Source organism: Scardinius erythrophthalmus (genome assembly GCF_964197995.2).
Source record: "Scardinius erythrophthalmus genome assembly, chromosome: 3".
Taxonomy (NCBI): Eukaryota; Metazoa; Chordata; class Actinopteri; order Cypriniformes; family Leuciscidae; genus Scardinius; species Scardinius erythrophthalmus.
The window spans coordinates 23,317,347-23,342,823 of record NC_138223.1 but is presented as its reverse complement, the minus strand read 5'-3'; the positions used below and the strand labels follow the sequence as shown (position 1 = coordinate 23,342,823).

The window sequence follows — 25,477 nt, the reverse complement described above, 5'->3', positions numbered from 1 at the left end:
AACGGAGGCCGATCGGAACGAAACTCAATGGGCATGTTCGGCTCATGGCCCTAAAGGTCTGTAAGAATTTTGAAAGAAATCGGCCACTAGTTGGCGCTAACGAGTTTTACGGCTCTGTAATCACGTGGTGTTACAAATATCCACACAATATGCATATCATTTGATAGATCTCCTCATCCTGAACAACTTTGCCTCAAGAACCATTGCTGTCAATCAAACTGTTCATTAATTATTCATTAATATGTTAAAAACCTACTTTTGCGAACTAGTCCTAGGTTTTTTGCCCGATCGGAACCAGACCATTGTAGGACAATTCTCTGGACTCTCTAGATCAATAATTATCAAAAAAAAGTTGAACTTTTGCATTTGGATGGCTGTAATAGGGTCATTTATAAAACGGGCGTGTCAAAATACATTAAAAAGCCTATAAATCCTAAATAAAAACTCAGAACTTCACAAAAATTGGTCAGCATATGTGACATAACATCATTAACAAGCATGAAAAATTCTATGGAGATCGGACGATAGTTGGCGCTATAACTGTTAAAACGCTTTAAAACCATATATTTCCTATGGTAAATTGCCTGTATTTGCTGTAAATGATGTCTTCTATCTTTTATCATATAATGTTCATATCATAATGTTCAAAACCAGTGCAGCACAATTCTCTGAACTCTCTAGATCAATAATTATCAGAAAAAAAGTTTAACTTCTTCAAAAGGTGATTTTATATGAATATAATGACATATTAAGCCAATAAGTGGTATTTTACTGCCCCCTGCTGTCATTTCATCATACTACTCCCTAATATTGTTATAAAATTCATATTTAGACTTTTTAAAATCATTATTTTAACATTTACAATCACATTTTGTCAAAACTCATCTATTGAGTATTACTATTGACAATTGTGTTACACTGAGATATGGAAATGGACGAAAGTAAATGAATGAAATGAAACGAAAGTATAACGGCATTTAAGCCACGCCCCCGAATACAAATCCATTCATAACTCGAAAACGGAAAGTCGTTGCGCGCTCAAATTTTGATGGTGAGGACCTCTCCGGGCTCTTGATCGAAACGTGTCGTCGCGGGCCTCGGGAGCGCGCCCCCCGCGCATCGCGAATCCGCGGGACCCCCGATTTTGAACGGCCATTACTCCCGACCCAGACCACCCCGAACATTGTGTGAGAGCTCGTTGGAAAGGGCGCGTCCTTGGCTAGCTTCGATTCAAATGTGGTGTTATTTGCCCTGGGCATTCCAGAGATAATAGCCCGAACAGATATGCCTTATAACAGTCATAACTCCCAGCCCCAATCGCCCAAAAACACATTGATGGTCTCATTCAACAGGGCTCCTCAAGCACTATCTATGCTCTGAGTTTCAGAATTTTTCGCCTTTTGGTTCCTGAGATATAAGTAAAAAAACTAATTCCCATTCATTCAAACACTTCAACTGTAAAATGTAAGCTATAATACCACTGTTGTCCACTAGAGGGAGCAGCAGGATTACGCATGATCTTTTAATTCGCTTCAGTATTGGAAATAAACAAATGCTTTAAGAAGCAATCTTTTTTATTATGATGTTTTTTTTATTATTATGATATTTGTATATATTTTTTTTTTTTATTATGATTATGAACGGTTTGATTGACATTAGTGATTCTTGAGGCAAAGTTGTTCAAGATGAGGAGATGAAGATATTTTCACAATATCACATCCTAAAAACATTGAAAACATATTTGTCTTTGTGTGTGTGTGTGTGTGTGTGTGTGTGTGTGTGTGTGTGTGTGTGTGGGTTTGTGTGTGTGTCTGTGTGTGTGTAAGCATGCTTAATGGAAAGAACATGAAGAAACTGCTTTGTTTTACTGGTGGATAAAAAAGTATTTCAAATGAAAGTGAGTCAATTAGTGGTCTTCTACTGCCCTCTGCAGGACATTCTACTTAATAAAATATTTTCATCTGTGCTTTTGCATTAGTTTTTGGACTATATCAAATTACTTGCATGAAAATCACCTATTATAACACAGTCATGTTTTGTCAAAGTTTATCACTTCATTTTTACTGAGCTCTCAGTTTGAACAATTCTGCCTCTCAGTGATTAATTTGAAATCTGAAAATGGTGTTATACAGAGGAGATTTGCAATTATCATTTTGTTACCTATCTTTTATTTTAAATATCTCCATCTACAACAAAATGTGTGTGCATGTGTGTGTTCAAGCATGGTTAGTGTATTAAGTATTATTGTTTAAGTATTATTGTTTTCATTTACATTTTAACCACCAGAAGAAGAACACTCATTGGTTCATTCTGCTCACTAAAATATTATTTTTAATTTTTTTTTCCATTTGAAATATTGTTTAAACTTAATAAAATCATTAAAATAACATTTCAAATCATATTTTGTCTGTTTATAAATCCCACAGACTCACATTGGCTGCAATACTAATGTTTTTGTAAAACACAGACCTGATAGTCTAATCTGTGTGTATTGTGCATATATTATTGATATTATTACTATTGCAAATCATGTTATTGTAACTCATATCTTAATAGAATATTATTTGTAATTTTAATTCTTTATTTCTTAAGTGTTTTTTTTTATGATTACTACAGATATTATCACCAAAGATATCAACTACACCTTCACTTTTAGTATTGACACGCTGCACACACAGCACAATCACACACTCACTAATGCATTCAAATAAATGTAATCTTACTGTGCTACTTTATTTGTACATGATTAGAATGAACAGAAATCTAAGACTATTTTTCTTCTTTTGTTAAAGCCATTTCAGACTCCAAGTAAGCATTATATTACTAATCATCTATTTTACAGGTGCCATACAATTGAAAACTGTATTTATCTTGGCATAGTTGAATGATAAGAGTTCTGGACATGGAACTGACATACCGTGAGCCTCAAACACCATTGTTTCCTCCTTCTTGTGTAAATCTCCTGTTTGCAAAAGACCGCTGAAAAATGAGTGAATCCCACCATAACACCGACTGTGACGTTGGAGTCAGGATCATTAATATTTATACCCCCCAAATTTGCATTTTCCAGTCCATGTTCTAGGCCAGGCAGTGTTAATGTGGACCTGCACAGCCGAATCATCAGAAGATCTGCAGGTATTGTGAAGAAGCAAGCAAGGACAATAGTGAAAATGGCAGATCATGGATATAAATGTTATGTCTGAGGCTGTGCTGTGGATTTGAGAACTTTTCATTCCCTTCCCACAAAACTGTCAACAGGCATGGTTGATGTTTACAACAGGATACCTCACCATTTTAATTCAAAGCTGTTAGTTTGCTCTTAACGGAGGCCGATCAGAACGAAACTCGATGGGCATGTTCGACTCGTGGCCCTAGAGGTCTGTAAGAATTTTGAAAAATCAGCCACTAGTTGACGCTAACAGGTTTTACGGCTATGTAATCACGTGATGCATATCATTTGATAGATCTCCTCATACTGAACAACTTTGCCTCAAGAACTACTGCTGTCAATCAATTTGTTCATTAAATACTTGCTATTATGTTAAAAACCTACTTTTGCGAACTAGTCCTAGGTTTTTCGCCCGATCGGAAATATACCAGTGCAGTACAATTCTCTGGAAGCTCTAGATTATTAATTATATAAAAAACTTTAACTTTACCCATTGGGTAGCCATAACAGGATCATTTAGAAAATGGGTATGGCAAAAAACACTCAAAAGCCTGTAAATCCTAAACAAAAACTCAGACAACTCACTAGACTGCCTTATGTGCTTAAAGACCCTAAATGCTTGAACCCCGCTAAATGCTGCTTGCAGCTTTAATTATTATTATTATTATTATTCCGCCGTAAAACGCATCGTGCAGCCCAAACCGTAAGAGCTGGAACTTTGAAACTTTGACAGATGGTAGTACAAAAATCGAGGAAAGGTTCAGAGATTATGACCCCGATTGGCCCATAGGTGGCGCTATAACAACCAAAAGCGCGAAACTGCTCATAACTCCTAGACCGTATGTCGTAGACTCAAGTGTCTTATATCATTGGAAAGCTGGACGCCTGACGAACAAAACGTATATCTCCGATTTCATTTCCGCCATGATAGATTTTCCGCTATTTTGAATTTTGTCAAAAATCTACTTTTGCGAACTAGTCCCTGGTTTTTTGCCCGATTGGAACCAAACTAGTGCAGAAATGTTCTCTGGAGACTGAATATCAATAATTATCGAAAAAAAGTGGAAATTTCGATTCACGGTCGCTAAGGGGCGCCAAAACGTACGTTGTGGGAGGGGCCTATTTTACTAAAATGGCTATAACTCCCGATGTAAATGAGGTATCTTCACCAAACTTGGTACACATGTGTATGAGCTTACTCTGGGGTCACAGTAAAAAAATCGCGACGATTGGCCTCATGGTGGCGCTATAAAATGAAAAAAACATAAAACAGGCTATAACCACCTGACCGTTAGTCCGATTGACTTGAAAATTGGTATGCAGTGTCTTGGTCCAAGGTGCCATGTATGTGTATGAGGACATTGGCGTATCTCAAAAAACATGGCCGCCATCGGCCAACGAAGTTTGAGCACCTATTAGACAAGGTTAACGGAGGCCGATCGGAACGAAACTCAATGGGCATGTTCGGCTCATGGCCCTAAAGGTCTGTAAGAATTTTGAAAGAAATCGGCCACTAGTTGGCGCTAACGAGTTTTACGGCTCTGTAATCACGTGGTGTTACAAATATCCACACAATATGCATATCATTTGATAGATCTCCTCGTCCTGAACAACTTTGCCTCTAGAACCATTGCTGTCAATCAAACTGTTCATTAATTATTCATGAATATGTTAAAAACCTACTTTTGCGAACTAGTCCTAGGTTTTTTGCCCGATCGGAACCAGACCAGTCTAGGACAATTCTCTGGACTCTCTAGATCAATAATTATCAAAAAAAAGTTGAACTTTTGCATTTGGATGGCTGTAATAGGGTAATTTATAAAATGGGCTTGTCAAAATACATTAAAAATCCTATAAATCCTAAATAAAAACTCAGAACTTCACAAAAATTGGTCAGCATATGTGACATAACATCATTAACAAGCATGAAAAATTCTATGGAGATCGGACGATAGGTGGCGCTATAACTGTTAAAAAGCTTTAAAATCATATATTTCCTATGGTAAACTGCCTGTATTGCCTGTAAATGGTCTTTTCCATCTCTGATCATATAATTTTCATATCATAATGTTCAAAACTAGTGCAATACAATTCTCTGGACTCACTAGATCAATAATTGTCAGAAAAAGTTGAACTACTTCATTTGGATAGCTATAATAGGTTCACTTCAAAATGTGGCCTTTACCAAGTGTCCCCGAAAGCCTATATCTCTTTATAATCAATGCTCAGACCTTCTTAAAAACAAGTCAGAACGTGTGAAATATCACCCTGAACAAGCATGAAAATTTTCAGACAGATCGGACAAAATTTGCCTCTATAACAGTTAAAAAGGTGAAAATGATATGAATTAATGGCATGTTAAGCCAATAAGTGGTATTTTACTGCCCCCTGCTGTTTAAAATAGTCATTTTCTCATATTGGTATTGGTATCAGCCATGGTAAATCATGATAAATGATGGTGTGTGTGTGTGTGTGTGTGTGTGTGTGTGTGTGTGTGTGTGTGTGTGTGTGTGTGTGTGTGTGGTACAAATATAACAAAGGTTTTATTTTCCAACATGAAAACAAACATAACAGAGTGCTAGTGCACAAACAATAACCGACAATGATAATGGATGAGAGGGGAACTTAAATACACAGATCAAGACAAGGACAACAGGTGACGGTTATGATGATGAGGAGCAGGTGATGATGAGGAGGGTGATGAGGAGCAGGTGCAGGTGATGACGACAGATGGTGAATGTGATGAAGACAGAAGGTGAATGTGATGAAGGTGAATGTGACACCAATATCACTGAAACATTTGTGTGTGTGTGTGTGTGTGTGTGTGTGTGTGTGTGTGTGTGTGTGTGTGTGTGTGTAGCATTATTGTGTGTAGCATATGTAGCAAGTATGCATTATTGAGTTAACATGGAAACACTGGTTTGCTTTAGTGCAGAAAACTGGTCAAAATCATGAGGTTTAAAGTGAAAGTGAGCCAATAAGTGGTCTTCTACTGCCCTCTGCTGGCCATTCTACTTATTAATTAAATTTTTCCACATGTGCTTGCATTTATACTTGAATACACACTAAAAATCACTTATATAGCAATAACTATTATAACACAATCATATTTTGTCAGTGTTAATCACTTTATTTGCACTGACACTTCAAATAATTGCTAGTAATGTGGTAAATCATGGTAAATCATGGTTAACTATGCTGTGTGTGTGTGTGTGTGTGTGTGTGTGTGTGTGTGTGTGTGTGTGTGTGTGTGTGTGTGTGTGTGTGTGAGCATGCATTGAGTTAACATGGATAAACTGGTTTGCTTTAGTGCAGAAAACTGGTTTAAAGTGAAAGTGAGCCAATAAGTGGTCTTCTACTGCCCTCTGCTGGCCATTCTACTTATTAATGAAATATTTCAACATGTGCTTGCATTCATACTTGAATACACACTAAAAAAATCACTTATATAGCAATAACTATTATAACACAATCATATTTTGTCAGTGTTAATCACTTTATTTGCACTGACACTTCAAATAATTGCTAGTAATGTGATAAATCAGGCTAGAAACATGGTAAATCAAAGTAAATAATACTAGATTGTCGTTTATCTCCTGGTAAATAATACTAGAACGTGGTATATCATGGTAAATCATGGTTAACTATGCTGTGTGTGTATGTGTGTGTGTGTGTGTGTGTGTGTGTGTGTGTGTGTGTGTGTAAGCATGCATTGAGTTAACATGGAAAAACTGGTTTGCTTTAGTGCAGAAAACTGGTTTAAAGTGAAAGTGAGCCAATAAGTGGTCTTCTAGTGCCCTCTGCTGGCCATTCTACTTAATAATGAAATATTTTACATGTGCTTTTGCATTCATACTTGGACACACACTAAAAATCACGTATATAACTAACTATTATAACACAATAATATTTTGTCAGTGTTCATCACCTCATTTGCACTGACACTTCACATAATTGCTAGTAATGTGGTTAATCATGCTAGAAACATTGTAAATCATAGTAAATAATACTGAAATGAGGTGTATCAAGGTAAATCATGCTAGAATCCTAATAAATCATTCTGGAACATGGTATATGATAGTAAATCATGCTAGAATCATATTAAATAATTCTAGAATGTGGCAAATCGTTGTGGGAGGAGCCTATTTTACTCAAATGGCTATAACTCAAGAAGTGAATGAGATATCTTCACCAAACTCAGTACACATGTGTATGGGTTCAATTTGAGGTCACAGTAAACAATTTTATGGAGATCGGAGCATAGGTGGCGCTATAACTGTTAAAAAGCTTTAAAACCATATATATCCCATGGCAAATTGCCTGTATTGGCTGTAAATGGTCTTTTCCATCGATTATGTCAGTGGTTACATGCTTGCTAAATAAATCTTAATAACTTTTGATGCTTTTGTGCTTAAATGCCTTAAAGGCCTTAACTGCTTGAACCCCGATAAATGCTGCTTGCAGCTTTAATTAGGGGTTCAAGCACGAAGTGCTGAAACCCTATTGTAATCGTCCTGATTTTTAGGGGTTCAAGCACGAAGTGCTGAAACCCTATTGTAATTGTCCTGATTTTTATTAGGGGTTCAAGCACGAAGTGCTGAAACCCTATTGTAATTGTACTGATTTTTATTATTATTATTAGGGGTTCAAGCACGAAGTGCTGAAACCCTATTGTAATTGTGCTGATTTTTATTATTATTATTATTATTATTATTCTGCCGTAAAACGCATCGTGCAGCCCAAACCGTAAGGGCTAGAGCTTTGAAACTTTGCCATATGGTAGTACAAAAATCGAGGAGAGGTTATCAAATTATGACCCCGATTGGCCCATAGGTGGCGCTATAGCAACCAAAAGCGCGAAACTGCTCATAACTCCTAGACCGTAAGTCATAGACTCAAGTGTCTTATATCATTGGAAAGCTGGACGCCTGACGAACAAAACGTATATCTCCGATTTTATTTCCGCCATGATAGATTTTCCGCCATTTTGAATTTTGTCGAAAATCTACTTTTGCGAACTAGTCCCTGGTTTTTTGCCCGATCGGAACCAAACCAGTGCAGAATTGTTCTCTGGAGTCTGAATATCAATAATTATCAAAAAAAGTTGAAATTTCGATTCACGGTCGCTAGGGGGTGCAAAATTAACGTTGTGGGAGGAGCCTATTTTACTAAAATGGCTATAACTCCAGAAGTAAAAGAGGTATTTTAACCAAACCTGGTACACATGTGTAAGACGTCAATATGAGGTCACGGTAAAAAAATCGCGGCGATTGGTCACATGGTGGCGCTATAACATGAAAAAAACATAAAACAGGCTATAACCACCTGACCGTTAGTCCGATTGACTTGAAAATTGGTATGCAGTGTCTTGGTCCAAGGTGCCATGTATGTCTATGAGGACATTGGTGTATCTCAAAAAACATGGCCGCCATCGGCCAATGAAGTTTGAGCACCTATTAGACAAGGTTAACGGAGGCCTATCGGAACGAAACTCGGTGGGCATGTTCGACTCATGGCCCTAGAGGTCTGTAAGAATTTTAAAAGAAATCGGCCACTAGTTGGCGCTAACGAGTTTTATGGCTCTGTAATCACGTGGTGTTACACTTATTGTCACAAAATGCATACCATTTGATAGATCTCCTCTTGTTGAACAACTTTGCCTCAAGAACCATTGCTGTCAATCAAACCGTTCATTAAATATTCGTAATTATGTTAAAAACCTACTTTTGCGAACTAGTCCTAGGTTTTTCGCCCGATCAGAACCAAACGAGTCTAGGACAATTCTATGGACTCTCAAGATCAATAATTATCAAAAAAAAGTTGAACTTTTGCATTTTTCGCATGGGTATATTGGGTCATAAAGAAAATGGGCGTGGCAAAATGCACTCAAAAGCCTATAAATCCTAAACGAAAACTCAGAACTTCACGAAAATTGGTGAGCTTATGTGCCATAACATCATTAACAAGCATGCAAAATTTCATGGAGATCGGACTATAGATGGTGCTATAACTGTTAAAAAGCTTTAAAAAACACATATTTCCTATGGTAAATTGCCTGTATTGGCTGTAAATGGACTTTTCCATCTATTATTTCAGTGGTTAAAAGCTTTCTAAATAAATCTTAATGTCTTAAATGCTTATGTGCCTAAAGGCCTTAAATGCTTGAACCCCGATAAATGCTGCTTGCAGCTTTAATTATTATTATTATTCTGCCGTAAAACGCATCGTGCAGCCCAAACCGTAAGGGCTAGAGCTTTGAAACTTTGCCAGATGGTAGTACAAAAATCGAGGAGAGGTTATCAAATTATGACCTCGATTGGCCCATAGGTGGCGCTATAACAACCAAAAGCGCGAAAGTGGTCATAACTCCTGGACCGTATGTCGTAGACACAAGTGTCTTATATCATTGGAAAGCTGGTCGTCTGACGAACAAAACGTATATCTCCGATTTCATTTCCGTCATGATAGATTTTCCGCCATTTTGAATTTTGTCGAAAACCTACTTTTGCGAACTAGTCCCTGGTTTTTTGCTCGATCGGAACCAAACCAGTGCAGAATTGTTCTCTGGAGACTGAAGATCAATAATTATCGAAAAAAAGTTGAAATTTCGATTCAGGGTCGCTAGGGGGCGCAAAATTAACGTTGTGGGCGGAGCCTATTTTACTAAAATGGCTATAACTCCAGAAGTAAATGAGTTATTTTCAACAAACTTGGTACACATATGTAAGAGGTCAATCTGAGGACACGGTAAAAAAATCGCGGCGATTGGCCACATGGTGGCGCTATAACATGAAAAAAACATAAAACAGGCTATAACCACCTGACCGTTAGTCCGATTGACTTGAAAATTGGTATGCAGTGTCTTGGTCCAAGGTGCCATGTATGTCTATGAGGACATTGGTGTATCTCAAAAAACATGGCCGCCATTGGCCAATGAAGTTGAGCACCTATTAGACAAGGTTAACGGAGGCCGATCGGAACGAAACTCGGTGGGCATGTTCGACTCATGGCCCTAGAGGTCTGTAAGAATTTTGAAAGAAATCGGCCACTAGTTGGCGCTAACGAGTTTTATGGCTCTGTAATCACGTGGTGTTAGATATATTGTCACAAAATGCATATCATTTGATAGATCTGCTCATGCTGAACAACTTTGCCTCTAGAACCATTGCTGTCAATCAAACCGTTCATTAAATATTCATGAATATGTTAAAAACCTACTTTTGCGAACTAGTCCCTGGTTTTTTGCCCGATCGGAACCAGACCAGTCTAGGACAATTCTATGGACTCTCTAGATCAATAATTATCAAAAAAAAGTTGAACTTTTGTATTTGTATGGCTGTAATAGGGTCATTTATAAAATGGGTGTGGCAAAATACACTCAAAAGCCTATAAATCCTAAATGAAAACTCAGAACTTCACAAAAATTGGTGAGCATATGTGTCATAACATCACAAACAAGCTTGCAAAATTTTATGGAGATTGGACAATAGTTGGCGCTATAACTGTTAAAAAGCTTTAAAACCATATATTTCCTATGGTAAACTGCCTGTATTGGCTGTAAATGGTCTTTTCCATGTCTGATCATATAATTTTCATATCATAATGTTCAAAACTAGTGCAATACAATTCTCTGGACTCACTAGATCAATAATTGTCAGAAAAAGTTGAACTACTTCATTTGGATAGCTATAATAGGTTCACTTCAAAATCTGGCCTTTACCAAGTGTCCCCGAAAGCCTATATCTCTTTAATCAATGCTCAGACCTTCTTAAAAACAAGTCAGAACGTGTGAAATATCACCCTGAACAAGCATGAAAATTTTCAGACAGATCGGACAAAATTTGCCTCTATAACAGTTAAAAAGGTGAAAATGATATGATTTAATGGCATGTTAAGCCAATAAGTGGTATTTTACTGCCCCCTGCTGTTTAAAATAGTCATTTTCTCATATTGGTATTGGTATCAGCCATGGTAAATCATGATAAATGATGGTGTGTGTGTGTGTGTGTGTGTGTGTGTGTGTGTGTGTGTGTGTGTGTGTGTGTGTGTGTGTGTGTGTGTGTGTGTGTGTGTGTGTGTGTGTGTGGTACAAATATAACAAAGGTTTTATTTTCCAACATGAAAACAAACATAACAGAGTGCTAGTGCACAAACAATAACCGACAATGATAATGGATGAGAGGGGAACTTAAATACACAGATCAAGACAAGGACAACAGGTGACGGTTATGATGATGAGGAGCAGGTGATGATGAGGAGGGTGATGAGGAGCAGGTGCAGGTGATGACGACAGATGGTGAATGTGATGAAGACAGAAGGTGAATGTGATGAAGGTGAATGTGACACCAATATCACTGAAACATTTGTGTGTGTGTGTGTGTGTGTGTGTGTGTGTGTGTGTGTGTAGCATTATTGTGTGTAGCATATGTAGCAATTATGCATTATTGAGTTAACATGGAAACACTGGTTTGCTTTAGTGCAGAAAACTGGTCAAAATCATGAGGTTTAAAGTGAAAGTGAGCCAATAAGTGGTCTTCTACTGCCCTCTGCTGGCCATTCTACTTATTAATTAAATTTTTCCACATGTGCTTGCATTTATACTTGAATACACACTAAAAATCACTTATATAGCAATAACTATTATAACACAATCATATTTTGTCAGTGTTAATCACTTTATTTGCACTGACACTTCAAATAATTGCTAGTAATGTGGTAAATCATGGTAAATCATGGTTAACTATGCTCTGTGTGTGTGTGTGTGTGTGTGTGTGTGTGTGTGTGTGTGTGTGTGTGTGTGTGTGTGTGTGTGTGTGTGTGTAAGCATGCATTGAGTTAACATAGATAAACTGGTTTGCTTTAGTGCAGAAAACTGGTTTAAAGTGAAAGTGAGCCAATAAGTGGTCTTCTACTGCCCTCTGCTGGCCATTCTACTTATTAATGAAATATTTCAACATGTGCTTGCATTCATACTTGAATACACACAAAAAAAATCACTTATATAGCAATAACTATTATAACACAATCATATTTTGTCAGTGTTAATCACTTTATTTGCACTGACACTTCAAATAATTGCTAGTAATGTGATAAATCAGGCTAGAAACATGGTAAATCAAAGTAAATAATACTAGATTGTCGTTTATCTCCTGGTAAATAATACTAGAACGTGGTATATCATGGTAAATCACGGTTAACTATGCTGTGTGTGTATGTGTGTGTGTGTGTGTGTGTGTTTGTGTGTGTGTGTGTGTGTGTGTGTGTGTGTGTGTGTTTGTGTGTGTGTGTGTGTGTGTGTGTGTGTGTGTGTGTGTGTGTGTGTGTGTGTGTGTGTGTGTGTAAGCATGCATTGAGTTAACATGGAAAAACTGGTTTGCTTTAGTGCAGAAAACTGGTTTAAAGTGAAAGTGAGCCAATAAGTGGTCTTCTACTGCCCTCTGCTGGCCATTCTACTTAATAATGAAATATTTTACATGTGCTTTTGCATTCATACTTGGACACACACTAAAAATCACGTATATAACTAACTATTATAACACAATAATATTTTGTCAGTGTTCATCACCTCATTTGCACTGACACTTCACATATTTGCTAGTAATGTGGTTAATCATGCTAGAAACATTGTAAATCATAGTAAATAATACTGAAATGAGGTGTATCAAGGTAAATCATGCTAGAATCCTAATAAATCATTCTGGAACATGGTATATGATAGTAAATCATGCTAGAATCATATTAAATAATTCTAGAATGTGGCAAATCGTTGTGGGAGGAGCCTATTTTACTCAAATGGCTATAACTCAAGAAGTAAATGAGATATCTTCACCAAACTCAGTACACATGTGTATGGGTTCAATTTGAGGTCACAGTAAACAATTCTATGGAGATCGGAGCATAGGTGGCGCTATAACTGTTAAAAAGCTTTAAAACCATATATATCCCATGGCAAATTGCCTGTATTGGCTGTAAATGGTCTTTTCCATCTATTATGTCAGTGGTTACATGCTTGCTAAATAAATCTTAATAACTTTTGATGCTTTTGTGCTTAAATGCCTTAAAGGCCTTAACTGCTTGAACCCCGATAAATGCTGCTTGCAGCTTTAATTATTATTATTTTTCCGCCATGAAACGCATCGTGCAGCCCAAACCGTAAGACCTAGAGACTTGAAACTTTGCCAGATGGTAGTACTATTGCTCGCTATTCAGATACACGGACTCAGCCCAATCGGCCCATAGGTGGCGCTATAGCAACCAAAAGCGCGAAACAGCTCATAACTCCTAGACCTTATGTCGTAGACTCAAGTGTCTTATATCATTGGAAAGCTGGACGCCTGACGAACAAAACGTATATCTCCGATTTCATTTCCGTCACGATAGATTTTCCGCCATTTTGAATTTTGTCAAAAACCTACTTTTGCGAACTAGTCCCTGGTTTTTTGCCCGATCGGAACCAAACCAGTGCAGAATTGTTCTCTGGAGTCTGAAGATCAATAATTATCGAAAAAAAGTCGAAATTCTGATTCTTGGTCGCTAGGGGGTGATAAATTAATGTTGTGGGAGGAGCCTATTTTACTAAAATGGCTATAACTCGAGAAGTAAATGAGATATCTTCACCAAACTTGGTACACATGTGTAAGAGGTCAATCTGAGGTCACAGTAAACAAATTGCGTCGATTGGCCACATGGTGGCGCTATAAAACAAAACAAAAACGTATAGACACCTGACCGTTTTTCCGAATGACTTGAAATTTGGTATGCAGTGTCTTGGCCCAAGGGGCCATGTATGTCTAAAAGGAATATGGCGTATCTAAAAAAACATGGCCGCCATTGGCCAATGAGGTTTGAGCACCGTTGACGAAGTCCGATCGGAGCGAAACTCGGTGGGCATGTTTGGCTCAAGCCCCTAGAGGTCTGTAAGAATTTTGAAAGAAATCGGCCACTAGTTGGCGCTAACGAGTTTTATGGCTCTGTAATCACGTGGTGTAACAAATTTCGTCACAAAATGCATTATCATTTGATAGACCTCCTCATCCTGAACAACTTTGCCTCAAAAACCATTGCTGTCAATCAAACAGTTCATTAAATATTCATGAATATGTCAAAAACCTACTTTCGCGAACTAGTCCCTGGTTTTTCGCCCGATCGGAACCAGACCAGTCTAGAACAATTCTCTGGACTCTCTAGATCAATAATTATCAAAAAAAAGTTGAACTTTTGCATTTGGATGGCTGTAATAGGGTCATTTATAAAATGGGCGGGGCAAAATAAATAAAAAAGCCTATAAATCATAAATAAAAACTCAGAACTTCACAAAAATTGGTGAACATATGTGAAATAACATCATTAACAAGCATGCCAAATTTTATGGAGATCGGACCAAAGGTGGCGCTATAACTGTTAAAAAGCTTTAAAACCATATATTTCCTATGGTAAATGGTCTTTTTCATCTATTATGTCAGTAGTTACATGCTTGCTAAATAAATCTTAATAACTTTTGATGCTTTTATGCTTAAAGGCCTTAAAGGCCTTAATTGCTTGAACCCCGATAAATGCTGCTTGCAGCTTTAATTAGGGGTTCAAGCACGAAGTGCTGAAACCCTATTGTAATCGTCCTGATTTTTATTATTATTATTTTTCCGCCATAAAACGCATCGTGCAGCCCAAACCGTAAGACCTAGAGACTTGAAACTTTGCCAGATGGTAGTACTATTGCTCGCTACTCAGATACACGGACTCAGCCCAATCGGCCCATAGGTGGCGCTATAGCAATCAAAAGCGCAAAACTGCTCAGAACTCCCAGACCGTAAGGCGTAGCTTCAAGTGTCTTATATCATTGAAATCCAGAGCTCCTGAAGAAAAAAACGTATATCTCCGATTTCATTTCCGCCATGATAGATTTTTCGCCATTTAGAATTTTGTCAAAAACCTACTTTTGCGAACTAGTCCCTGGTTTTTCGCCCGATCGGAAACAAACCAGTGCGGAATTGTTCTCTGGAGTCTGAAGATCAATAATTATCGAAAAAAAGTTGAAATATCGATTAATTGTCGCTAGGGGGTGCAAAATTAACGTTGTGGGAGGAGCCTATTTTACTAAAATGGCTATAACTCAAGAAGTAATTAAGTAAACTTCACCAAACTTGGTACACATGTGTAAGAGGTCAATCTGAGGTCACAGTAAAAAAAATGCGTCGATTGGCCACATGGTGGCGCTATAAAACAAATAAAAACATATAGACAACTGACCGTTTTTCTGAATGACTTGAAATTTGGTATGCAGTGTCTTGGCCCAAGGGGCCATGTATGTCTAAAAGGATATTGGCGTATCTCGAAAAACATGGCCGCCATTTGCCAATGAGGTTTGAGCACCGTTAACGAAGTCCGATCGGAGCGAAACTCGATGGGCATGTTCGGCTCAAGCCCCTAGAGGTCTGTAAGAATTTTGAAAGAAATCGGCCACTAGTTGGCGCTAACGAGTTTTAAGGCTCTGTAATCACGTGGTGTTACACTTATCATCACAAAATGCATATCATCTGATAGATCTGCTCATGCTGAACAACTTTGCCTCAAGAACCATCACTGTCAATCAAACTGTTCATTAAATATTCATGAATATGTTAAAAACCTACTTTTGCGAACTAGTCCCTGGTTTTTCGCCCGATCAGAACCAGACCAGTCTAGGACAATTCTCTGGACTCTCTAGATCAATAATTATCGAAAAAAAGTTGAACTTTTGCATTTTTCGCATGGGTATAATTGGGTCATAAAGAAAATGGGCGTGGCAAAATGCACTCAGAAGCCTATAAATCCTAAACGAAAACTCAGAACTTCACGAAAATGGGTGAGCATATGTGACATAACATCATTAACAAGCATTCCAAATTTTATGGAGATCGGACAATAGGTGGCGCTATAACTGTTAAAAAGCTTTAAAACCATATATTTCCTATGGTACATTGCCTGTAGTGGCTGTAAATGGTCTTTTCCATCTATTATGTCAGTGGTTACATGCTAAATAAAACCTGATAACTTTTGATGCTTTTGTGCTTAAAACCCCTTAAAGGCCTTAATAGCTTGAACCCCGATAAATGCTGCTTGCAGCTTTAATTATTATTATTCTGCCGTAAAACGCATTGTGCAGCCCAAACCGTAAGAGCTGGAACTTTGAAACTTTGCCAGATGGTAGTACAAAAATCGAGGAAAGGTTCAGAGATTATGACCCCGATTGGCCCATAGGTGGCGCTATAACAACCAATAGCGCGAAACTGCTCATAACTCCTAGACCGTATGTCGTAGACTCAAGTGTCTTATATCATTGGAAAGCTGGATGCCTGACGAACAAAACGTATATCTCCGATTTCATTTCCGCCATGATAGATTTTCCGCCATTTTGAATTTTGTCAAAAACCTACTTTTGCAAACTAGTCCCTGGTTTTTTGCCCGATTGGAACCAAACCAGTGCAGAAATGTTCTCTGGAGTCTGAATATCAATAATTATCCAAAAAAAGTTGAAATTTCGATTCACGGTCGCTAAGGGGCGGCAAAACGTATGTTGTGGGGGGGCCTATTTTACTAAAATGGCTATAACTCCCGAAGTAAATGAGGTATCTTCACCAAACTTGGTGCACATGTGTAAGAGTTCAATCTGGGGTCAGAGTAAAAAAATCGTGACGATTGGCCTCATGGTGGCGCTATAACATGAAAAAAACATAAAACAGGCTATAACCACCTGACCGTTAGTCCGATTGACTTGAAAATTGGTATGCAGTGTCTTGGTCCAAGGTGCCATGTATGTGTATGAGGACATTGGCGTATCTCAAAAAACATGGCCGCCATCGGCCAATGAAGTTTGAGCACCTATTAGACAAGGTTAACGGAGGTCGATCGGAACGAAACTCAATGGGCATGTTCGGCTCATGGCCCTAGAGGTCTGTAAGAATTTTGAAAGAAATCTGCCACTAGTTGGCGCTAACGAGTTTTACGGCTCTGTAATCACGTGGTGTTACAAATATCCACACAATATGCATATCATTTGATAGATCTCCTCATCCTGAACAACTTTGCCTCAAGAACCATTGCTGTCAATCAAACTGTTCATTAATTATTCATGAATATTTTTGAAACCTACTTTTGCGAACTAGTCCTAGGTTTTTTGCCCGATCGGAACCAGACCAGTCTAGGACAATTCTCTGGACTCTCTAGATCAATAATTATCAAAAAAAGTTGAACTTTTGCATTTGGGTGGCTGTAATAGGGTAATTTATAAAATGGGCGTGGCAAAATACATTAAAAAGCCTATAAATCCTAAATGAAAACTCAGAACTTCACAAAAATTGGTGAGCATATCTGACATAACATCATTAACAAGCATGCCAAATTTTATGGAGATCGGACAATAGGTGGCGCTATAACTGTTAAAAGGCTTTAAAACCATATATTTCCTATGGTAAATTGCCTGTATTGGCTGTAAATTGACTTTTCAATCTATTATTTCAGTGGTTAAAAGCTTTCTAAATAAATCTTAATGTCTTAAATGCCTAAATACCTTAAAGGCCTTAACTGCTTGAACCCCGATAAATGCTGCTTGCAGCTTTAATTAGGGGTTCAAGCACGAAGTGCTGAAACCCTATTGTAATTGTACTGATTTTTATTATTATTAGGGGTTCAAGCACGAAGTGCTGAAACCCTATTGTAATTGTAAGGATTCGTAAAACGCATCGTGCAGGACAAACCGTAAGGCCTAGAGACTTGAAACCTGGCCAGATGGTAGGCCTCAATTTGGGGACAATCTATCAGAGTATGACCCCGATTGGCCCATAGGTGGCGCTACAGCAACCAAAAGTTCAGAATCGCTCACAACTCTTAGACCGTTTGCCCCAGGATCAAGTGTCTTATATCGCTGGAATCCTTGGCTCAAGGCGGACAAAATGGCCATCTCCGATTTGGATGTGGGCAGGAGGAAAAAATTTCTGCTATGTCGGATTTTGTCCAAAACCTACTTTTGCGAACTAGTCCCTGGTTTTTCGCCCGATCGGAACCAAACCAGTCTAGGACAATTCTCTGGACTCTCTAGATCAATAATTATCGAAAAAAAGTTGAACTTTTGCATTTGGGTGGCTGTAACAGGGTCATTTAGAAAAGGGGCGTGGCAAAATACACTAAAAAGCCTATAAATCCCAAATGAAAACTCAGAACTTCACCAAAATTGATGAGCATATGTGTCAGGACATGCTGAGGAAGCATGCAGAGTTTGATGGAAATCGGACCACAGGTGGCGCTATAACTGGCAAAAAGCCTTCATTCTTATTAGGGGTTCAAGCATGAAATGCTGAAACCCTATTGTAATTGTAAGGATTCGTAAAACGCATCGTGCAGGACAAACCGTAAGGCCTAGAGACTTGAAACCTGGCCAGATGGTAGGCCTCAATTTGGGGACAACCTATCAGAGTATGACCCCGATTGGCCCATAGGTGGCGCTACAGCAACCAAAAGTTCAGAATCGCTCACAACTCTTAGACCGTTTGCCCCAGGATCAAGTGTCTTATATCGCTGGATTCCTTGGCTCAAGGCGGACAAAATGGCCATCTCCGATTTGGATGTGGGCAGGAAAAAATTTCTGCTATGTCGGATTTTGTCCAAAACCTACTTTTGCGAACTAGTCCCTGGTTTTTCGCCCGATCGGAACCAAACCAGTCTAGGACAATTCTCTGGACTCTCTAGATCAATAATTATCGAAAAAAAAGTTGAACTTTTGCATTTGGGTGGCTGTAACAGGGTCATTTAGAAAAGGGGCGTGGCAAAATACACTAAAAAGCCTATAAATCCCAAATGAAAACTCAGAACTTCACCAAAATTGATGAGCATATGTGTCAGGACATGCTGAGGAAGCATGCAGAGTTTGATGGAAATCGGACCACAGGTGGCGCTATAACTGGCAAAAAGCCTTCATTCTTATTAGGGGTTCAAGCATGAAATGCTGAAACCCTATTGTAATTGTAAGGATTCGTAAAACGCATCGTGCAGGACAAACCGTAAGGCCTAGAGACTTGAAACCTGGCCAGATGGTAGGCCTCAATTTGGGGACAACCTATCAGAGTATGACCCCGATTGGCCCATAGGTGGCGCTACAGCAACCAAAAGTTCAGAATCGCTCACAACTCTTAGACCGTTTGCCCCAGGATCAAGTGTCTTATATCGCTGGAATCCTTGGCTCAAGGCGGACAAAATGGCCATCTCCGATTTGGATGTTGGCAGGAAAAAATTTCTGCTATGTCGGATTTTGTCCAAAACCTACTTTTGCGAACTAGTCCCTGGTTTTTCGCCCGATCGGAACCAAACCAGTCTAGGACAATTCTCTGGACTCTCTAGATCAATAATTATCGAAAAAAAGTTGAACTTTTGCATTTGGGTGGCTGTAACAGGGTCATTTAGAAAAGGGGCGTGGCAAAATACACTAAAAAGCCTATAAATCCCAAATGAAAACTCAGAACTTCACCAAAATTGATGAGCATATGTGTCAGGACATGCTGAGGAAGCATGCAGAGTTTGATGGAAATCGGACCACAGGTGGCGCTATAACTGGCAAAAAGCCTTCATTCTTATTAGGGGTTCAAGCATGAAATGCTGAAACCCTATTGTAATTGTAAGGATTCGTAAAACGCATCGTGCAGGACAAACCGTAAGGCCTAGAGACTTGAAACCTGGCCAGATGGTAGGCCTCAATTTGGGGACAACCTATCAGAGTATGACCCCGATTGGCCCATAGGTGGCGCTACAGCAACCAAAAGTTCAGAATCGCTCACAACTCTTAGACCGTTTGCCCCAGGATCAAGTGTCTTATATCGCTGGATTCCTTGGCTCAAGGCGGACAAAATGGCCATCTCCGATTTGGATGTGGGCAGGAGGAAAAAATTTCTGCTATGTCGGATTTTGTCCAAAACCTACTTTTGCGAACTAGTCCCTGGTTTTTCGCCCGATCGGAACCAAACCAGTCTAGGACAATTCTCTGGACTCTCTAGATCAATAATTATCGAAAAAAAGTTGAACTTTTGCATTTGGGTGGCTGTAACAGGGTCATTTAGAAAAGGGGCGTGGCAAAATACACTAAAAAGCCTATAAATCCCAAATGAAAACTCAGAACTTCACCAAAATTGATGAGCATATGTGTCAGGACATGCTGAGGAAGCATGCAGAGTTTGATGGAAATCGGACCACAGGTGGCGCTATAACTGGCAAAAAGCCTTCATTCTTATTAGGGGTTCAAGCATGAAATGCTGAAACCCTATTGTAATTGTAAGGATTCGTAAAACGCATCGTGCAGGACAAACCGTAAGGCCTAGAGACTTGAAACCTGGCCAGATGGTAGGCCTCAATTTGGGGACAACCTATCAGAGTATGACCCCGATTGGCCCATAGGTGGCGCTACAGCAACCAAAAGTTCAGAATCGCTCACAACTCTTAGACCGTTTGCCCCAGGATCAAGTGTCTTATATCGCTGGAATCCTTGGCTCAAGGCGGACAAAATGGCCATCTCCGATTTGGATGTGGGCAGGAAAAAATTTCTGCTATGTCGGATTTTGTCCAAAACCTACTTTTGCGAACTAGTCCCTGGTTTTTCGCCCGATCGGAACCAAACCAGTCTAGGACAATTCTCTGGACTCTCTAGATCAATAATTATCGAAAAAAAGTTGAACTTTTGCATTTGGGTGGCTGTAACAGGGTCATTTAGAAAAGGGGCGTGGCAAAATACACTAAAAAGCCTATAAATCCCAAATGAAAACTCAGAACTTCACCAAAATTGATGAGCATATGTGTCAGGACATGCTGAGGAAGCATGCAGAGTTTGATGGAAATCGGACCACAGGTGGCGCTATAACTGGCAAAAAGCCTTCATTCTTATTAGGGGTTCAAGCATGAAATGCTGAAACCCTATTGTAATTGTAAGGATTCGTAAAACGCATCGTGCAGGACAAACCGTAAGGCCTAGAGACTTGAAACCTGGCCAGATGGTAGGCCTCAATTTGGGGACAACATATCAGAGTATGACCCCGATTGGCCCATAGGTGGCGCTACAGCAACCAAAAGTTCAGAATCGCTCACAACTCTTAGACCGTTTGCCCCAGGATCAAGTGTCTTATATCGGTGGAATCCTTGGCTCAAGGCGGACAAAATGGCCATCTCCGATTTGGATGTGGGCAGGAAAAAATTTCTGCTATGTCGGATTTTGTTCAAAACCTACTTTTGCGAACTAGTCCCTGGTTTTTCGCCCGATCGGAACCAAACCAGTGCAGAAATGTTCTCTGGAGTCTGAATATCAATAATTATCGAAAAAAAGTTGAAATTTCGATTCACACGGTCGCTAAGGGGCGCCAAAACGTACGTTGTGGGAGGAGCCTATTTTACTAAAATGGCTATAACTCCCGAAGTAAATGAGGTATCTTCACTAAACTTGGTACACATGTGTATGAGTTCAATCTGGGGTCACAGTAAAAAAATCCCGACGATTGGCCACATGGTGGCGCTCTAACATGAAAAAAACATAAAACGGGCTATAACCACCTGACCGTTAGTCCGATTGACTTGAAAATTGGTATGCAGTGTCTTGGTCCAAGGTGCCATGTATGTCTATGAGTCCCTGGTTTTTCGCCCGATCGGAACCAGACCAGTCTAGAACAATTCTCTGGACTCCCTAGATCAATAATTATCAAAAAAAATTGAACTTTTGCATTTGGATGGCTGTAATAGGGTCATTTATAAAATGGGCGGGGCAAAATAAATAAAAAAGCCTATAAATCATAAATAAAAACTCAGAACTTCACAAAAATTGGTGAACATATGTGAAATAACATCATTAACAAGCATGCCAAATTTTATGGAGATCGGACCAAAGGTGGCGCTATAACTGTTAAAAAGCTTTAAAACCATATATTTCCTATGGTAAATGGTCTTTTTCATCTATTATGTCAGTAGTTACATGCTTGCTAAATAAATCTTAATAACTTTTGATGCTTTTATGCTTAAAGACCTTAAAGGCCTTAATTGCTTGAACCCCGATAAATGCTGCTTGCAGCTTTAATTATTATTATTAGGGGTTCAAGCATGAAATGCTGAAACCCTATTGTAATTGTGCTGATTTTTATTATTATTATTATTATTCCGCCGTAAAACGCATCGTGCAGCCTAAACCGTAAGTGCTAGAGACTTGAAACTTGGCCAGAAGGTAGTACAAAAATCGAGGAGAGGTTCAGAGAATATGAGCTAGATTGGCCAATAGGTGGCGCTACAGTGCAAAAAACAAAAAAATTGCATATTTTTGCTTAAATCTCATCAACCCTTTGTCACAGACTCAAGTGTCTTATATCTTTGGAATCCTTGGGTCAAGCCGAACAAAAAAGGCCTCAAGGATTTCATTTCCGGTATGCAAATTTTTCCGCCATTTTGGATTTTGTCCAAAACCTACTTTTGCGAACTAGTCCCTGGTTTTTCGCCCGATCGGAACCAAACCAGTGCAGAAATATTCACAGGAGTCTGAATATCAATAATTATCGAAAAAAAGTTAAAATTTCGATCCACGGTTGCTAAGGGGCATCAAAACGTTCGCAGGAGGCGGAGCTAATTATACAAAAATGGCTATAACTCGTGAACGAAATGAGATATTTTCACCAAACTCGGTACACATATGTATGAGCTCAAGTTGAGGTCACAGTAAAAAAATCGCGGTGATTGGCCTCATGGTGGCGCTATAATATGAAAAAAACATAAAACAGGCTATAACCACCTGACCGTTAGTCCGATTGACTTGAAAATTGGTATGCAGTGTCTTGGTCCAAGGTGCCATGTATGTCTATGAGGACATTGGTGTATCTCAAAAAACATGGCCGCTATCGGCCAATGAAGTTTGAGCACCTATTAGACAAGGTTAACGGAGGCCGATCGGAACAAAACTCAGTGGGCATGTTCGGCTCAAGCCCCTAGAGGTCTGTAAGAATTTTGAAAGAAATCGGCCACTAGTTGGCGCTAACGAGTTTTATGGCTCTGTAATCACGTGGTGTTACACTTATCGTCACAAAATGCATATCATATGATAGATCTGCTCATGCTGAACAACTTTGCCTCTAGAACCATTGCTGTCAATCAAACAGTTCATTAAATATTCATGAATATGTTAAAAACCTACTTTTGCGAACTAGTCCTAGGTTTTTTGCCCGATCGGAACCAGACCAGTCTAGGACAATTCTCTGGACTCTCTAGATCAATAATTATCAAAAAAAAGTTGAACTTTTGCATTTGGATGGCTGTAATAGGGTAATTTATAAAATGGGCGTGTCAAAATACATTAAAAAGCCTATAAATCCTAAATAAAAACTCAGAACTTCACAAAAATTGGTCAGCATATGTGACATAACATCATTAACAAGCATGAAAAATTCTATGGAGATCGGACGATAGGTGGCGCTATAACTGTTAAAAAGCTTTAAAATCATATATTTCCTATGGTAAACTGCCTGTATTGGCTGTAAATGGTCTTTTCCATCTCTGATCATATAATTTTCATATCATAATGTTCAAAACTAGTGCAATACAATTCTCTGGACTCACTAGATCAATAATTGTCAGAAAAAGTTGAACTACTTCATTTGGATAGCTATAATAGGTTCACTTCAAAATCTGGCCTTTACCAAGTGTCCCCGAAAGCCTATATCTCTTTAATTAATGCTCAGACCTTCTTAAAAACAAGTCAGAACGTGTGAAATATCACCCTGAACAAGCATGAAAATTTTCAGACAGATCGGACAAAATTTGCCTCTATAACAGTTAAAAAGGTGAAAATGATATGAATTAATGGCATGTTAAGCCAATAAGTGGTATTTTACTGCCCCCTGCTATTTAAAATAGTCATTTTCTCATATTGGTATTGGTATCAGCCATGGTAAATCATGATAAATGATGGTGTGTGTGTGTGTGTGTGTGTGTGTGTGTGTGTGTGTGTGTGTGTGTGTGTGTGTGTGTGTGGTACAAATATAACAAAGGTTTTATTTTCCAACATGAAAACAAACATAACAGAGTGCTAGTGCACAAACAATAACCGACAATGATAATGGATGAGAGGGGAACTTAAATACACAGATCAAGACAAGGACAACAGGTGACGGTTATGATGATGAGGAGCAGGTGATGATGAGGAGGGTGATGAGGAGCAGGTGCAGGTGATGACGACAGATGGTGAATGTGATGAAGACAGAAGGTGAATGTGATGAAGGTGAATGTGACACCAATATCACTGAAACATTTGTGTGTGTGTGTGTGTGTGTGTGTGTGTGTGTGTGTGTAGCATTATTGTGTGTAGCATATGTAGCAAGTATGCATTATTGAGTTAACATGGAAACACTGGTTTGCTTTAGTGCAGAAAACTGGTCAAAATCATGAGGTTTAAAGTGAAAGTGAGCCAATAAGTGGTCTTCTACTGCCCTCTGCTGGCCATTCTACTTAATTAAATTTTTCCACATGTGCTTGCATTTATACTTGAATACACACTAAAAATCACTTATATAGCAATAACTATTATAACATAATCATATTTTGTCAGTGTTAATCACTTTATTTGCACTGACACTTCAAATAATTGCTAGTAATGTGGTAAATCATGGTAAATCATGGTTAACTATGCTGTGTGTGTGTGTGTGTGTGTGTGTGTGTGTGTGTGTGTGTGTGTGTGTGTGTGTGTGTGTGTGTGTGTGTGTGTGTGTAAGCATGCATTGAGTTAACATGGATAAACTGGTTTGCTTTAGTGCAGAAAACTGGTTTAAAGTGAAAGTGAGCCAATAAGTGGTCTTCTACTGCCCTCTGCTGGCCATTCTACTTATTAATGAAATATTTCAACATGTGCTTGCATTCATACTTGAATACACACTAAAAAAATCACTTATATAGCAATAACTATTATAACACAATCATATTTTGTCAGTGTTAACCACTTTATTTGCACTGACACTTCAAATAATTGCTAGTAATGTGATAAATCAGGCTAGAAACATGGTAAATCAAAGTAAATAATCCTAGATTGTCGTTTATCTCCTGGTAAATAATACTAGAACGTGGTATATCATGGTAAATCATGGTTAACTATGCTGTGTGTGTATGTGTGTGTGTGTGTGTGTGTGTGTGTGTGTGTGTGTGTGTGTGTGTGTTTGTGTGTGTGTGTGTGTGTGTGTGTGTGTGTGTGTGTGTGTAAGCATGCATTGAGTTAACATGGAAAAACTGGTTTGCTTTAGTGCAGAAAACTGGTTTAAAGTGAAAGTGAGCCAATAA

The 25,477-nt window shown here is 38.7% G+C and overlaps 1 protein-coding gene across 2 annotated transcripts in view; it reads left to right on the top strand.

The window, feature by feature from the left end:
• LOC308687806 (dnaJ homolog subfamily B member 14-like) overlaps positions 1-25,477 on the top strand; it is a 243,745-nt gene that overhangs the window by 133,846 nt on the left and 84,422 nt on the right. The window lies entirely within an intron of this gene.